The sequence below is a fragment of the Oenanthe melanoleuca genome, chromosome 8, assembly GCF_029582105.1.
Source record: "Oenanthe melanoleuca isolate GR-GAL-2019-014 chromosome 8, OMel1.0, whole genome shotgun sequence".
In the NCBI taxonomy this organism is placed as follows: Eukaryota; Metazoa; Chordata; class Aves; order Passeriformes; family Muscicapidae; genus Oenanthe; species Oenanthe melanoleuca.
Window position 1 is genome coordinate 6,295,590 of NC_079342.1, and position 17,729 is coordinate 6,313,318.

The window sequence follows — 17,729 nt, forward strand, 5'->3', positions numbered from 1 at the left end:
TCTCCTCTTCCTTTGCAACATCCAAAACATGCAGTGAATCCTGAGGGCATCCAGCAGGAAATCATTGCTGTCTGTTCTGTGTAAATCCCAAAGAAGGAAAGAAAAAGACAGGATATAGGCACCACATAGTGAGTTAGTCATCAGAGAAGAATTGCAGGAGGACAGAGTAGAGACCTTTTCTTAATACAATAAAAAGTTGGGAATTCAGCCCAGTCCCACTGGTCATTTCAATGGGCTTGATGTTCTCACAACCCATGCATGTAAGGCAGCATTCTCCTTTCTCCAAGAGTGTGTTGCAAACACGATGGAGGCTGACCCCACTGGAGCCTGCTGGGATGAGGCTCAATGGGATTCCCTGCGCTGGTTGCTACAAAGGTACAAGTGTGTTGCCATCTCCTCAAAGAAATGATGCATTTGTGCATCTGAGAAGTAGATTTGTGAATTTGATACACATTCAGCGTTACTCCCTCTTCTCTTTGAACTGTTTCTTACATTTCAGGATTTTTTTGGTGGTATAAATTTAAACCAATGTTTCAACGACAACCGTCTTGATTCCTCCTTGAAAAGGACAGGAACTTCATCAGCTTTTTAAGTAACTTAGGTTTCACTTCCTTCATTAGCAGGACAATAGATTTTTAATTTTTTTTTCCACGGAAAAAATCGTCAGTTACCCCAAATTAAATATTGAATCTGAAAAACTCAGCTGGAAAACTGATACTGAAAGAATACTCCTGATTTAATAATTCTCTAAATGAAGTTATGTAAAATTTATTCCCTGAATATAAGTACAGAAGTGGCATAGCATAGTGATTTTCTCCTCTTTAAAAAAAAAACCCAAAAAAACAAACTAAATACAAACAACTAAAAAAACCCACAAAATGAATGTGTTTTGTGGATTTGACCATAAAATAAAGCAGTTAAACTATATAATTACAAATAAATACAACTAAAAAATAAGTTTGCCAGTGCGGTGAAGAAAGAGGAAGCTTGGATTTACAAACAAAATGTCAGATGAATCCCACAGATTGAAATACCAATGCTCTGTAAGTTGACTTAGCAAAATTTCATGAGACTCTGCTGCTTGCTGTACTGTACTATTTTTTGTTGTGAGGAAATAACAGAAACTAATCAGATTGCAATCTGGGGTTTTTTTGAGGTTTCCACAATAATGAAAATGTAGATTTGAAGTTTTGAACTTGTGTCAATTTAATGAAAGTATTTCTGTATCTTCGACCTCCTCCATGAAGAGGAACTATTCTGCTTGCATTTTTGCTTTTAAATAACATTTTTATAACTCTCATGATATAGAGTAAGCTGTGTATTTATGTAACTAGTTCCGATTTTTACATCTTTACACTTTGCTGTTTGCAGAGGAATACAGCAATTCAGGGCAGAGTTGTTTAGACAAGCAGATTGGATGGGGGTAGAAGAGGTGGGTAAGAAGCTGCTAATCAGAAAATGGATTTCACAAGAGGAATCTGTCTCTAGTTTTAGAATTTTGTGAACTGATGCTCTGAAGCAAACCTGAGCTCTGGTCCTGACATGAAGAGAATCTGGAAAGAAGGATAATTTCTCTTCCTTGTGTCTGATATATTAGGAAATCATTTCCTTGAAGAAAACTGGAGGATTTTTTAAGTGTTATGCAAGACTGATCTATTACATAAGAATTACAGAAGGAGACACCTGGTTGTTTGGGGCTTCTTTGTTATGGCTTTTTTCAACTGACATGAAAAAAAATATAATGAAACACAATTTGGAGATGTTTTGCTTTAATTTCCTTTCTTCAGGTATAATGCATAGTGAAGACAAAAGGAATGATTGTAAGCTAGAGGATGAGGGAAATATATTCACAGAAAAATGAAGGTTCTGTGGACAACTTTTTGTATTTTAGGTGCACGTATTGCACGTAGGAGAGACTGAAAATTCATAAGAGTAAATGAATCAAAGCACAAGAATAGTATCCTATTTCTGCCATGAAGCAGATTTAGTTTGCTATCTGACGATTGTAACAAATCAGTTTAGACTTTACAGAGAATAAAACGGAGTCTCTCCTGAAAGCCATGATTTTGATGCTCCAAAATAGCAAAAAATGAATTTATATTTTTGGTAATTAGTTTTTCTTGCATTAGATTAATTCTTGCATCTTGATTAATTTCAGTTTTATTCATTTTTATTCTTGTAAATCGTTGTAATGTCACTCATTTGCAAATATTGCAAAACCTCCACCTTAGTTTGTAGTCCTGAAAAAAACCTAAAATAGCCATGTAAAGCAAGATAAATGAAATCACTTTTCCAGACAGAGGATTCTGAAGTTCTGGGAGTGAAGGACCCAAATGTCTGCTTCCACTGATACACAGCAGACTCAAAAGTGATGATCTTGATGAGATAGTAGGTGAAAACTGTGAGAATTTACTTCATTCTGTTTATTTCAAGTCCAACTCTTCAGTGCTCTGTGTTTCTTTTACAGAAACAATGTCTATTTTCAGTCTGCACAAGTAGTTGAATTCTCAGCTGTGCAAAAAATACAATTATGACAAGTACACTTGACCTTCAGTGAAATTAAGGAGAGTACCACCTGCACTAAATATGTCTTGTAAACAGTGTCAGGAGCAAAGGGATACACTCTGGCTAGAAATCAAATCCAGTTGCATGGCTTACTGCAGTAATAACTTTTCAGGTTTTTAAAGTTTTGACTTCTAATTGTACTCCTCTTAAACAAGGAGTGTTGATGAGTTGTTAGCAGCTGCACTGTGAACAGGAGCGCTCTTTGTGCTCTAGAAATACTCTGTCATGCAATAAACAGACTTTTTTTCCCATTATTCTCTTGTAGTTGCAGTGTTACAAATTAAATTGAAAATATAAGAAAACTGTTTCAGAACCTACTTCCCAGAGTATTTTGACCCCTTGACCTGTGCCTATTCCTGGAATAAACTACTATATTAAGATCTATATTTTGTTTTAAAGAAAAATCTCCCCCAAAATCAGACCCTTTAAAACTTTCTAGGTAATAAAGATGGCCTAAGCTAATTTTTATTTAGAAATGCTATAGGAAAACACCAAAGCATTCTTTTAGAGAGGTACAGTGTCCTGTAAGAAGTATAGCTGTTTAGCATATCTAAAAGGTAATCCAGGTAAAATAAATGTTTTAGTCCAGATGCAAACATATCTCTGTCATAGCAATTCCCTAAATATAAACCCTCATCTGAACTCTTTTTTTATGTAAGTCTCACCTTGAAGTAATGCTGTGCATAGAAGAAGTGTTATCCTGGGTTATTATGGCTACACTAGTAGGGTTTTCCATAAAGCCTACCTGCTGCTATTCACCTCTTTTAAACCAATCCTTTTCCTCCTTTCTTTTCCTTCAATGTAATGAACATTTCTCAGCATAGCTCAGTGAGGAAGGAATGTGGAGAAATCAGTCAGTTATTTAAAAACTTTCAATTTCGAAATCATAGTTTTTAATTTTTGTGGGGGCATAATTACCTAGTACAGATCACAAAGTGCAGGAAGCATGACTGGGCAGTCTTGGATTTGCAGTAAGCTTTATGCCACTGCAGAAGGATGAGTTTTAATATCTGATATTACACAGTGAAGATCATTCGGCAACGCCAGGTGAAATCCAAAGGAGCTGGAAGTCCAGCAGCATTGGGTGCATGGGGAAAATGAATTCCTTGCCCACAGTGGCAAGAAATGCTCACAGTACCCTTTCCAGAAACAACACATCATCTCTAGTGCTCTTGAAGATGATGGTACCCAGATTATACTTTCTCTTCAGAAAAGTTAAATTGTAGGCCCCAAAAACCATAGCAATCATCTCCTAAACATAAAGGACAGAGAAATAATTGTAGGTACTTTTATATTACCTTCATTACTGAAAACTGTAGAATTTAGAGATTTAAAACACTCTTTATTTTGGTAAATCAAAATTGAAATTGTACAGACCTTAGTTTGGCTCTTCTTACTATTAGTTTCTAAAACTGCTGCTTTTCTTTAAAATTTATATCAGTTCAAATCTAATTAATAACTGTACAAGAAATCAATTTTTTTTTTCCTGAGGAAAATAAGCTATATTTCCTTGACTATTTTGTAGCAATGGGTTTTGTTTTTTGTCTTCCATTTCCATAGCAAAGAGAATTAATTTAAAAGAGATCAATAGCATTGCCAGCATATGTTGCATACTCCTGGTATAAATCACAGGGCTGGGGTGCATGAGATGAATTTATACTTAATTTTGTATAGAATTATGTAAATTAAATACCATTACAAATAAGCTTTTGTTTTTATTAATTTAATCAGTAATAGTAATAAGGGAAAAGGTGTAAAACAAATCAGTGTGTGTACTTAGGATAAAAAAATGTGCTAACCCTTGATATTGAGTGGGCATAATGGATCTATAAAATGCTCTGTGCACTTTGCAGTGTGTGAAACCTGCAAAAACTTTCCAATAATGTTAAAGCACTTGCAAAAATGTTGCACCTGGAGCAGGGAGGAGTGAAGAGGGCAAAGGTCAGCATTAGGCATTAAGACACTGACTAAACAGACTTTACACTCGGTGAAAAGTCCAGACAACCCCTGCAGTGTCATCTTACAACTCTGGTTTTCTTCTTTTCAGGACATAGTAATCCATAAATACACTCAAGTCACCAGCAGCTTAGCTCTTCCCCCGCTTCTCCCCCTTTTTAACTCTCCTTTCATTTATAATTCTTACATAAAGATCTGAATTTTTAACCCTTTCCAAGTCTTTTAATCAACCTTGAGAACTGCTTTTCTTCACTGTCGTCATTTGCTAGACTTATCTTTTTAAATCCTTTCATTTGCAAATTTTTCTCTGCGAAAAATGGTTTCAAATATGCAAAAAAAAAAAAAAAAATACATGAAAACAGTAGTACAAACTCAGTGTATGGATAAGACATTCTGGGAAATTATCAGATTTTTACTTCTAAAAAAAGGCAGTTATTAAACTCTGTAAACTACTTAAAAGCAGTCTTTGTTTCTGAAGCTTATTAACCAGACACTCTATGTAAAATATCTCCTGGGATGTGGTATAAAATTTTTTTCTGCAAAACTTCTGAGTTTATTTGTTTGGATAGATGAAACTAGTTTCAGCTGGGATGCTGCAAGAAAAGAATCATCTTGTTTGCCATTGTTGTTTTTTTCAATCAAACAAACAGAGGAAAACCTCATCGATTTCTCTAAACTGAAAAATGCAGAGATAAAACAAAGAGTTGCTTATACTTTTGTTATACAATTAAGTCTTTCAGTTTTGCATCTATTACACTTGGTAGATGAAAGCATGAGACCAAACTGATTTTAATCATTTTATCTGATCCCATTATCCACATCCCATGGTTTGAGACTGGATAGACTTCTAATATAGTCTGGAGCCTTGACAGTAAAAATAGGCTGGTGAAATACAGCCCATCAGTTGCATGTAACTGTGCACATTTTGCTCACTTCCTCTCCTTGTTCTGAGCACTGCACAAGGCTGTACTTCCACACAGGATATTTTCCTCTCACCCACTTTTCACTGCCCTACCCTTTCTGTAAACCTGCTGGGATGTTCAGCAGCTCTGTCACTTTGCCTTTTTCATTAGTTTTTACATCTTGTGAGCCACGCTGATGCAAGGTAGCTGAAATTCTGAGTATTTCTTTCATACTGTGCATGAATATTGATTAGTGACAACATTAATAAGATAATGTTTCAGATTTTTTTTTTGTTTGTTTGTTTTGCACGGAGGTGCCTTATATTTCCTCAGTGAGAGAAAACAGTTTCCAGTTCTATGGCCATTACTCAGACACACAATGGTGACCTCAAAAGGTGTCCTGTCAAGTCTCTTGGACAGTGCAGGCTCACTGATTTCTGTTCCTGCAAAGTGATTTTTAGTGTCACTGCTAAGGGGCTTCTAACTTGGTCTGTTTAGTGGCAGGAATCAAAGAAGCGTAGATAGAAACAGAAAGGCGAACCTGGGAGCACAATTCTGGGGGCAGAACCCAGCAGAGGTATTTACTTTTCAGAAGAATGTGCTCTGTAGAAATTAAAGCCCTGTTTCAGCACGATGCTTTGGGCACATGCTGAACTTTGAGGGTGGGAGGGGTTGGCTTTAGGCTTTATAAGCAATAATGCACTCGACGCCATTCCAGGATGAGCTCCTTGGTGCAGAACACCAGAGGCAGTGCGTGTCCAGGGTGCAGGACTGAGCTCTGGTCGTGCAGTGCAGCATTTAACCTGCTCTGTCCCACTGGTACCCTGGCACAGCCTGTTCAATAAGCCATTACTGGGGTCAGTGTTCTAGTGGCAGGTCTTGCATGAGTGTTGAATCTTGAGCATCCTTACAGATGGAGCAGTATCTTCCATTTATCCTGTATTCTGATATTTTGTTGCAAATTAGTGAAAAATAAGAAATGAATGTTCAAGTACATGAAGAGCTGTAGAAAATTAAGCTAGAACTGAATGACATTGATCTCTTGAGAAAGAGGCTTTATATCTTGTCTTTTTGTATCTTTCTTGTTGTAGAAATACCACACCAAAAATGATCTCAATAACAGAAACAAAAGACCATTGTTCTGTCTAGTATTTAATGTTGTTTTCAAGCATCTGAGGTCTCTCCTGAATCTTCTTCTGTGGTATCTCTTTGCTGACCTCATAATTATAATCACATATTCAAAACTTAAATTCTGCTAATGTGACGTAGATGTGAAGCAAGGCAGTTAAATGACTTGCCCAAGGCTATGAAACATCTTGCTGAAGAGCTGAAATCAGACCTTTTACCATGTCTGCCTGGCCAGACCCAAGGTCTGTGCTTTGTTTTATGTTCTCAGGCATGTTTCTTCATGCAAATGTTATTTGGACTGCATGCTTGACATATAGCAAAGGCCATGCTGCCCACTGAATTTTCTCCTGGATTTGTTTTTCAACTTAAGTTTAAAAATTATTAGGTTTAATGAAACCCTTATTTTCTTCAGGTTATCTTAATGAAACCATTTTCAAAACTATTTTTCAAAATTTATATTCTACAGGTGTTGTTTCTTGATGTAAGCTTATAGTGATAATACGAAACCACCAATGAAACCATTTTCATAACTATTTTTCAAAATTTATATTCTACAGGTGTTGTTTCTTGATGTAAGCTTATAGTGATAATACAAAACCACCAAACCATTCAAGCATCATGCTAAACTAAACTGTGAGGAGTAGAGTGAATTCAGCATAAGTTTTTTCTACTTTTTTAACCAACCAATCTTGTTCTATATTGCTCTCAGTCTTTTTCCCCACCCCCTTTTCTTCTGAAAGATTCCTTTCACCCACTTACCTTATCCATGGGCTACATAAAAACATAGGTAGGACTTTGTGCATCCTTTGCATACTCGTTAAATCTCAGATATTGTTACATTGCTTCACACACATCTCACTAAATGCAAGTAAAATAGTAGGTAAGGCTGCAATGATGTCCTCTGGGTGTGTATTTCTGTAGGTAATGTTTGTGTTTGATACACACAGTTTTTGTAGTCTGTACCTCTCATGTAGATCACACAGACACAATTGAGGCTTATCACAACCAATGCAGTGTGGGTTGGATGTGTGCAGGTAAAACCTATATAGGAAAATTTGAGGCTTTTGAAGATTACAGATGTTTTAAGGCTCAATATTTTGGACAGTGGAAAAATACATTTTTTTAGACTCTGAAAATGTGCTTTTCAAAAATTTCTTTAAGTACCATATCCTTCAAATCTTCTACCCTCATTAGAAAAGGTAAAGCTGTTCATGCTTTAATTCAGCCACACCTCTCAATCTTTTTGGTCAGTTTGTTTTGGGAGGTTTGTTTCCAGTTTTATGAGGGTTTTTTGTTTTGTTTTTTTAATATTTAGCCATTAAATGATGACAAGTACCTGCTTGTCTGGTGTCAGACATACATTTTCCTTGTTACATACATTTCTAAAAGAGGAACTCACTATGAGTTTTGCCTGAATGCTGCTAGTTTTGCTGCTGTACAAATAATATAAATTAAATATTCTTAATTATTTTAGCTCATACAAGAAAAGATTCAGGACAAAGGAGAGATTGATGCAGTGTGCCTTACAATGGTCCTACTGATTTCTCTACTGGCCTTTCCTCTGCACATGGTCAATTAGAATTGAAAATCCTGTGCTGATTTCATTCGCTGGAATTTTTAAGCAGGTCAGGAAGAAAGATGTTATTGAAAGGAAAAGTCTCATCTAAATAAGAAAAGAACACGTGGCCATCTGGCCTAACTGTACCATGCTGAAAGTAGTTTTGACTTTTCTGTAGTTTGAGCTTTGCAACAGTTTGCTAAAATATCAAACAGAAATATGTTTACATTAAAACTTTGCACTTTTTATCTGTAAAAATGCAATTTGCTGTTCTCTTCCTATCTGTAATGCATGAGCTCATTTGACCCCATTACCTTATTGAGACTATGTTTCTGGTAGGTTCTCAAGTTGCTTCAGCTCTGAAGAGGTATCAGTGAAACTACCAATCTTTTGCAAGTTTTGGAGGTAATTCTGAGCGCTTTATGTCTAGGACTAAAAGTCACACTTCTGCTTGAACTAGGAAAGGCTCCAACAAGCCAATGCAACAGGAAGCATGGGGGGAAGAGGGGAGAGGAGAATTTTAAAAAGGAAATTAGAATTTGAAGTTTCTGTGAGTAGCACATGGAATGTGCAAAACCAAATGTAAGCCACAGGCTGAGACAAGCTGCAATAAATGCCAAATTTTCAAGGAATGGAGTAAAAAATATGCATGAGCTTCCATTATTGCATTATTTCAGCATCAACTATTAAAAAGTTAAAGAAGTCAGTAAAAAACAGAGGTCAGCAATTTTCACAAAAGGTAAATAAATTTCTGTTGTAAAAATCTAAAATACACAGCTCCAAATCTCAGGTGCATGGACAACAACAGCAGGAGAGGATAATGCCATTTTTAAAGCAACACTGGTCAGGTATGTCTCCCTACTCTAGTCAGAGCAGTTGTACCCAGCACTCACAAAACCCAAGAGACCTTACTGGGAGAAGGGAAGAGTGTTGAACTAAACATGGAGGCAAGGACCCTGTATTCACGTTCTCCGGCTTAATGCTTATCTCTTATGTGATTAGACATTACTTTTACACTGACTAACATTGCATAAATTGCTAGTTGAAATAACCTTCTAAGACAAGATAGTGTGTAAACCACTTCTGAAGTTTAGAGGGATTGATTTGCATAGGATTTCAGCCTTTAGGAAAGGATAAAAATATTATTGCCTTGTCATTACATTAAGAAAATGAAAGTGAGCACTTCATAATTTAACTGCAGGCATTATTTTGAAACACATTTTCTGAAACAAGCGACAAATTTTGTTTTAAAACATAATATGCCAGGAAAAGTAGAAAGGAAATTATCACCTTAATACTATTGAACATGTGTACATACATATAATTAAAAAATATATACTCCTCATGTATGACCATTGTGTAGAGTTTGCTTGTATATTTCATATAAGGTGTGTAAATTGTTCATTTAGAAAAGCATTAAACCCCTTGTTTACTAAAAAATAAAATGCCGGAATACAAATTTGATGGCAGCTCTTGATTCATTCACTTATTTTTTCTGAAATCTCTATTCAGGAAATTTTACTTTGCTGTGGATATTGCTGCTACTACATGCAATCTTTTGTTTGCATGTCCTCTCTATTTGGAAAGGAAGTTTTTTTTTAAGATTAAATTTATGGGATACTTATGCTTGATTCCTTTTCTCAGAGAGTTTATAAGCAATATTAGCAAAAAAAGCTAAAAAATTTATTATCTTTTCCTTAGGATGCCTGTTACAGTGATTAAAATATAGTTTAAGCCTTTTCGGGGAGTAAATAAAAAGCACTGCACATGTGTGCATGTGGTTGTGTGTTTTAAAATGTATTTTCTGTTAGGTCTTTTTCATACAAAGTTCACATTGAAAAGCAAATATTAGTCACCATGTCTATCACACCGTAATTTGTACCGCAAGGTAATGAAATTCTGAAGAGTTTAGAAAATAGGTCGGTCTGCACAGCATGCGTTTAAAAATTAAATAGAATCCAGGCTTTGAATCTGCCTTTCCCCTGTATGTCTGCTAACCCCACCCATAGCCACACCAAATGGAGAGCAACTATTTTGGGGAGTACTGCATTCCCAAGCCCAACTTTGTGGCACGATGACACGGGGCCACTCGGCTTTTCTCGGGGCTGTGGCAGCAGGAAGGCCAGGGCTCACAGGGCCAGCTCAGTGCCCTGCCATGCTCCCCATCCTCCGCTGGAACACAGCCTATTCACAAAGCATTTCGCTACTGCCTCCTGAAAACTATCATAAAACTGTCCAGGGGCTCTTGCTAATCTCTCTAAACACAAATATTTGGTAAAATTTCAGCTTGATGGGCACTCAGGAATGGGTATCTGTACAGTAGCTACTTGTCTTTATGTAATATATGCACATACTAAACCTTTGCATATATTTGAGAGCTACAGAGCAATTATGTAAGTGATGCGTGAACTTAACATAAAATACTGCATTGACTGCAAACCTAGAGTAGAAATCACAGTAAAACGGGAAGCACTGTATGTCCCTAGATACACTGTGTTGGAAACTGTGTGCATATGTTTAGTACATTAATGTGTATATATGTTTACAGAGTTTCTTATTTTGTATTTTTTTTGCAAATCATAACAAAGTTGAAACTGAGCCTGGCCGACATAAGGAGGAAAGGCTTGTGTTTGTCTTTAATCTTTTCTGCAGCACGTTTCAGACTTCTGTCTGATCTGCACATAGCAGAGCAAGGGGCTTGCCATGCGTTGCGTGCAGGCTCCTTGATTGTGGAAGGGAAAAAAAAAAAAAAATCTGGCTGGAATCCAGACAGGCGAGCGCAGTGCTCTGTTGATCATTGTGTCTAGCCTTCAGGTGTCTCAGCTCACAGTGGGCGGCGATTGGGGGAGGGGGAGATAACAGGAGGGCAGACAAAGAATAAAACTGTGTATTTACAAAAAAAAAAAAAAAAGAAGAAAGAAAATCATATGTAGGAGCTTCATGTTAGATCCTCTTTAGATCCTCTTTTAAAAAATGCTTCTTTTAACGTTCCTTTCCCTGCAGTGGGAGCAAGCAAACATCTGTCCAGGAAGATTTATTTAAGCCATAATTAGTAGCGTCTGGAGTCTTTCAACAATTTCTCCTTATTGCACTTAATTTTTTATTTTTTTTTAAAGAAGTCTGCTGATCTTTCACTTAGAAACTGTTTTCACTTCATGCATTATTAGACATCCAGCCCAGCCAGGACCGAGTCAGATTTCTATTGTCTTTGCTTTTTCCCTTCTGATCGTAGTTTTCAGAATCTAACTTTTGGTAGGGAAGGGGGGTGGGAAGGATCGTGCAGGCAGGGGGGAAATACCTTATCAAAGGTCTTACAAGCATGTGGGGGGGGGGGGGGGGCGGCGGGGGAAGAGCAAAAATACAAATCTGTGCTGTTTATTATACGATTATTTGTTTGGGTTCAATTTCTTTTCCGAGGAAGAAGAAGAAGGAGAAAAAAAGCGCTGCTTTGTCTGTTGCTTCTGTTTGAGAACTCTCATAAATCTTGCCCAGAAAGCAACTTGGGCTTAAGGAGATCTGGCCAGTAAAGCTTTGGGAAACAATTTCAATGTCTCCTGCTATGGATATTCTCTTCTTTCTGCCCCTTTCGTCCCCGCTGCCCCCTCCACCCCGACCTTCTGACGTTATACCGTGAAGAGACCCACACCCTTTCCCACCCCAGCAGGAATCTGAGTGAATGCAAACTGCAATCTAGAGGTAAAGTTGCTTATCAAAAAGCCTCTCCTCATGCTGAGTGAGTCCAGATATTACACTAGTTGTGTGTTTTCAGTCCAGCCATAACCCTTTCCTAACACTCCCCCCGTTGCCTCGCCTCTCCCCCTCCCCCCGTGGAAGGGGTGGGATGGGAACCTTGCTCGACTTCATTGTTCCAAATGTAAGAGCTATTTGCCCCAAAGTGTCTTCGCTGTCTTTCATAGCTAATTATAATAACTGTCAGATGTCTGCAAAGTCTGGGCTGCCCTTGCTGGCGGAGTTAAAGTTTGCCTTTATGTTTTCCCCTTGGGGACAGATCAGGCCTGATTAGACACAGAGTACAAATAAAAGTGAACAACATACGTGTGTAGGGCTTTTTGTCTTTGTTTTTCTTTATGAACAAAGCAGCACACTGTCTAAGTCAGGAAGCAGTGTGTCACGCAGCGTGCATGGAGGCACTGCCCTGGAGGATAACTCGCTTTTGCTTTTTTTTTTTCCCCTCTTTCTTTTATTGAAGCATGCAAGAAATATTTCTGAATTTGAATAACACTTTAGATACTTGTTCATCTTATAACAAAAGTAATCACTGATTTAGCATTTTGACATTTTTAAGATATTTGCTTTACCGGGTGAAAATAAAAATAAATAGAGCCCGTACTCACAGTTTTGTTGTGTTGTGCAGGTCGCTGTCTCCTTTTGCAGCGACAAGGAGGATTGGAGAATGTCAAAGGTGCAGAATCCCAGATAATTCAGGAGAAATGTACAAATGTGCTTCCTGAAGTCGCCTGGAAGTCAGCTACTTGTGCTCAGACATCCCATTGCTGCTCTGCACGCTATACTATCTGCAGTTCTGAATTGAACTAAATACTGCCCATGTGAAAGACAGGGGAAACACAGTCATGTGGGACACACAAATCCACTCTATTGGCTCTGAAGGCACAACTTCAGCATTCTTGCATTTCCACCATTGGTTAACAGTTCAAGCTGAAAGAGTCTAGGTCCTCCTAGTGAGTCCGTTTTCCCTTTATGCTGGAAGAATGACTGTAGGATTTTACAGTGACAGGATTAGTTAAGAAAGGGACTGAAGTCATCCCTTTGACTGAAGCTGGTGGGTGGGGATTGGAAGCTGTGCTTTTCTCAAGTCGACGTTTTTCCTTTTTCTGCCTGCATTCTCAGCATCAGGAAATGCTTGCAGTTAACTTGTGCAACACAGAGAAACTGAAGTGACTCTTTCAGGTTCGGGGTTAGGGACCTAACTTTTAGAGTAACACAATGTTACAGACAGTACAGTGATTTTCATGGGAATAACAAATTTAGTTTACTGGTTATTTTTCCTTTTCATTTTTTTTTTTTTTTTTTTTTTAAGCTTAGAAAGGGCTATATCAGTATAATTTATCCTGCATCAGATAAACCAGGTAAATGAATCCAGCAATTTGAAAGCCTAGACTAATAATGTGACAACAGAAGAAAGATTTTACAGAACTATTGGATCTCTGGGACATTTTATGATATAGTCTTAGTAATATTCTGAAAGAAGCAATAAATTCCAGAAAATCTGTAATTGCTGATATTTGAAAATAATTAAGATATAAATACTAAGTAGGAGGGAAGAATATTGACTATTCCCTATTTTGGTATTCTGTCATTTGTCTGATTTAGTTATGCCAGCGTGAGCAGTAATTTGAAACGGTACTCAGTCATGTGTGACATACTTCTCCAATTAACCCTTATTAAAAAGACCTTTCCCAAATCCCACATGCATGTTTTCCTAGAACTACAGAAAACAGAGGTATGACAGATTTGCAGGATTTGTGTCCATCTTCCTCTCTGGGCAGATTTATTTCTTCTTACGCATTTCCAGTGCTGTGTCGAGTGTAGTTCTAAATACACCCACCGTGTGACTCCTGTTGGTGGACTGTTGAACTTGGGGCCAAATTTAGCAGTTGAAGTGCTTAAATATGCTTGGAAATTTCCCAGAATAATTAATCTGGGATAGTAAATTCATTCTATGTCTGTGGTGTACGCAAGGCCAAGCCCAGACTGCTCTGCTGGCAATTGTAGTGTGTACAAGACCTTTCAGCAGCCTATGCCTGGCCCTGGCTGCCAGGGCATTGTTTTGTTTCTTCCAGTGAAGCTTGTTCAGTCCACCTTAAACCAATGCTTCTCCCTCCTCAGAGTTTCACTCTCTTAAACTATTTATAGACTTTTATCATCACCTCACTGACCACCCTTGTCATCACTTAGCTGAACACCATATTCCAGGTGTAGTTGCGTAAGATACGGGAACGTTCCTCCATATCCTGTGACCTGGTATGGCTGCAGCAAATCAATATGTGTTTGCTTGATATGTGAGCAGGAAAAAGTACGTTTCTTAAAAATAAACTGACACACCTGACAAACAGGATTTTAAGGAAGATGAAAACAGTAAATATTCTAGTCTGAGTTAAGAAGGCCTTGTAAAGACCTTTGATTCTAAGTGCTAAGAAGATGCAGAGTGGGGGTTTTTTCAGCAGGCTCACTTATAAATACTGTTTAGCAATAATATATAAAAGGTGTGGTTTCATGGGTGTTGTTGTTTGGCATTTAATCTTCATGAAGAAAGATAATTGTCTGGTTTGGATAAAATAAGGCTACAGATGTAGCGTCAAAACTTTCTCTCCACCCTCCAAAAATGTTTTCAGTTCCACTAGGTTTTCAACATCTGGACTCCAGAACATTGAGGGAAGAGAACTGAAAACCCTGGGAGACATTTTCTTTCTTTCACTGTGCTGGTGGTCTTCATAATTTTGGTTGAGTTTTTTTTGTTGTTTAATTCAATTAAAGAGGGAAGAAATACTAATAAAAGAAACCCTACTCTAGAGAGCAGTAAACTCTTTGGTTTTAAGACTAATACATGGTCTTGTCTTAAATACATCTTTTTCATGAATGTCAGTTTCTGATTTTTAAAATGCTGAAAAGCTCTTTACAGAGAGGGAATAAACATCTGGGTTCATTTATTATTGTTTAGCTCTTTCCTCAAACAACTCAGGAGTGGATTTCAGGAAAATCTAGGGACTCTGGAGCAATGATTATTTTACTGCATTTCTTGATCCATGAATCAAAGGCATAGATAATACAAGCAGACGTTTTTGTGACTCACAGTATTTTGGAGACCACATTAATACTTTGCTGTTGCCTCCAGTGAGAGAAGTGCATCTTTATATGTATGTGTGCATCTAAATGGACATTTTATTCTCCCTGTCATGTCCATTGAAAAGAAAACAAAATTAAGATTTAGGCTACATCATATTCACTCTCTTTGAATAATAAGCTGCTTCTTTCGCAACTATTGTTACTAAAGATGAATTCATAATTGTAAGAGTCAAAGAATAAGAGCACCATGAAATTACTACAGTGTGAAAAATAACATTACTTTTAAAATTCTGCCATTGTGATGAAGTTTAACACATGAGATAAGATGCTGGATGAACTGGGCTGTCAGAGTCTGGAGATCCTATTGCTCTATGGTCCTCTGTGACTTCATCCTTTAACACCACAATCTCCATTTCTGGGTTTGGGTTTGGGTTTTTTGGTGTTGTAGCTTTTTCCCCTGATCTAGCAAAGATTGGTAGGGATGCTTAATTCCTGTCTAATAGAGATCCTGTTCCTGAGAATTTTTGAGCTTCCCTGGCCAGGAACACTAGGAAAGAAAATATATGACCGAAGTTAGAAATTATAGTTACTAAAGGAACATTTTCAATATTTGGAAGCATTAGAGAGCAGATGGTTGGTGTGAGGGTGAGGAAAAGTAGGATGGCCTTGAACATCTTGTACAGGGTGCATTCACAAAGAACTTTTAAAAACAGCCATTGATTTTTTTCATGTGAAAATATAAGCTAATGTCTATTAGGGAGAAGGAGCAGATTTGCCCCTTGGCTTCTTAGTAAGGCATACAACATATAGAAAGACAAAAATCAAAAGTTGAGATAAATTTCTTTCAGAAACAAAGGTAATAATGCAGTTTGCATGTTGATATGTTGCATGGATACTTCTGAAAATATGTATTTTAGCTGTTCCTTTAGACAATCAAATGCAATCCTATCATGTGTATGGTGCAGATTTCATGTTGTCCAGCATTTTTAAGCGTTTCCATTTTTATTTCACTGGAAAGTAATTGAACTTCATAGACTGTGTATTTGCTTACAACTTTGCCAGAGAATTTTTGCTGTTCTACACACCTTTGCTTTTTATAATTCAGCAGTAGGTGGTATTTGCTAAAGTTTCAAGTTTATATTAGTCACTGCTAGTAAAATCCCTTAAGACTGGTAGTGCATCAGCAAAGAAGAAATCAGACAAAAAAAAAAAAATCCCAGGAGATACTGAAGAAGCCAGAAAAAGGCAGAGAAAAAGAAAAAGTCATTGAAAATCATTGAGGGAGAGCAAGTGGATGAAGGGTACCCAAAAGCCCTTTCAGGAGGAGGAATTACCAGAGCTTGGAAATATGCACACGCAGTGTGTGCACATATTCTGGAAATGGTTCTATACCCCAGTTAAGAACAGCCCAAAGCTAGCACGAGGAGTTTTTCAAATGTGTCTGGTACAAGAGGGTTGTGGGTAAAGGTTTGCTCTCATCCCCTCACCAGGAGGGGTGAAAATAGCTGAAATGTTGTCTGAGCAAATCATCTCTGCTGAATGTGACCCAGTTGGGCAGGCTGCAATATCTACCACTGCCACTAAGAAAAATAATGAGTTTAGCTGTCAATATCATAATAGATTTTGTGAAGCTTTGGGGGGGGGGGGGGGGGTGGGGTGGGGAGGTGGTGTATGTTTTGCTTTTGGGTTTTTCCAACTGAGTCTTATTCCTTAGAATCTTCTATTTCTGTAGAAGTGAATGAAACCACATGAAATACCAGAAGGATTTTCAAAAGTCAGAGAGGAGGCTGCTATCCCCTCACTAGTGAAAGTCAGGATGACTTACTCCTCTTTCCTCTGCAGGGCTGTCTGCTTAGGGACAGCTTTTGGTGGGTAGCTGAAATAATACAGCTGTAATTTAACCACTATTTAAAAAGTGACCTTGATATCTTGATCTTCATACTGGAATTCATACATTTGTTGAGCTCAGAGTTGTATATTTATAAACCTGATTTTGGTTTATAACAGGAAGTGAGGAATTCAGACCTCATTCAGGTGAACTTAATACAGTAGGGAAAAATCCAGGATTATTAGCTAATTAATCCTAAAATTTTTACAAATTTATTCAAGTGAAAATTAAAATAATGTGTTTAGAATTGTATTTGTAACAGAAAAATTCTAGATGAAATGTTATTTAAACATTGGGGTAATGGCAGTATACCTCAGATCAAATTTCATGACATGAAACTTTTAAAGCTTGGCTACAAATGAGATCACAGAAAGGCTTGATCAATAAAGTTAGAGCCAACCATGCTTTTGATCAGACAAACCTAAAAATGAAAGTTAGGTACAGTTTCTATATCATATCTGTGTATTCTTTAATAATGGGTTTTTTTCTTTCCTCAGTAATTTCCTTAATTTTAAAAATTTTTCCACTTTTTCCCCTTTTCTTTAATAATTTTTTCTCTTAATTTCTTTCAGAATAAACAGTTTATTTCCCCTAAAAGATACTTGCATGACACTCAGCTGGGTCAGTTTTCATCCTAAAAAATGAAGGCTTTATAGGGACAGTCAGACTTGGTGACCATAACAGGAATTTTTCCCTCACACTACTTTTACAAGGTTACTAAGCTTTTTCTGGTTTCAGATGCAAGTTTTTTAATCCCCAATTAACCCATAGTAATATATAAACATATGCATTTTATAAATTATTAATCAAACTGACATTTCCTTATAGATGTCTGTAACTGACACTTTTTATTTTAATTTCCTTGTAAAGACTGGTTTCAAAATCTAGAAAATCTTATCAAACTATG

At 37.1% G+C, this 17,729-nt stretch overlaps 1 long non-coding RNA gene across 4 annotated transcripts in view; it reads right to left on the bottom strand.

Moving 5' to 3' along the window:
- LOC130256373 (uncharacterized) overlaps positions 1–12,860 on the bottom strand; it is a 59,242-nt gene extending 46,382 nt beyond the window's left edge. For 3 of the 4 annotated variants that reach the window (XR_008841101.1, XR_008841100.1, XR_008841099.1), the window contains exon 1: positions 12,465–12,815. This is a non-coding gene — a long non-coding RNA (uncharacterized LOC130256373). Of the gene's footprint in view, positions 1–12,464 lie in introns of all 4 variants that reach the window. The other variant, XR_008841098.1, reaches the window with a different exon arrangement.
- Between the last annotated feature and the right edge of the window lie 4,869 nt (positions 12,861–17,729).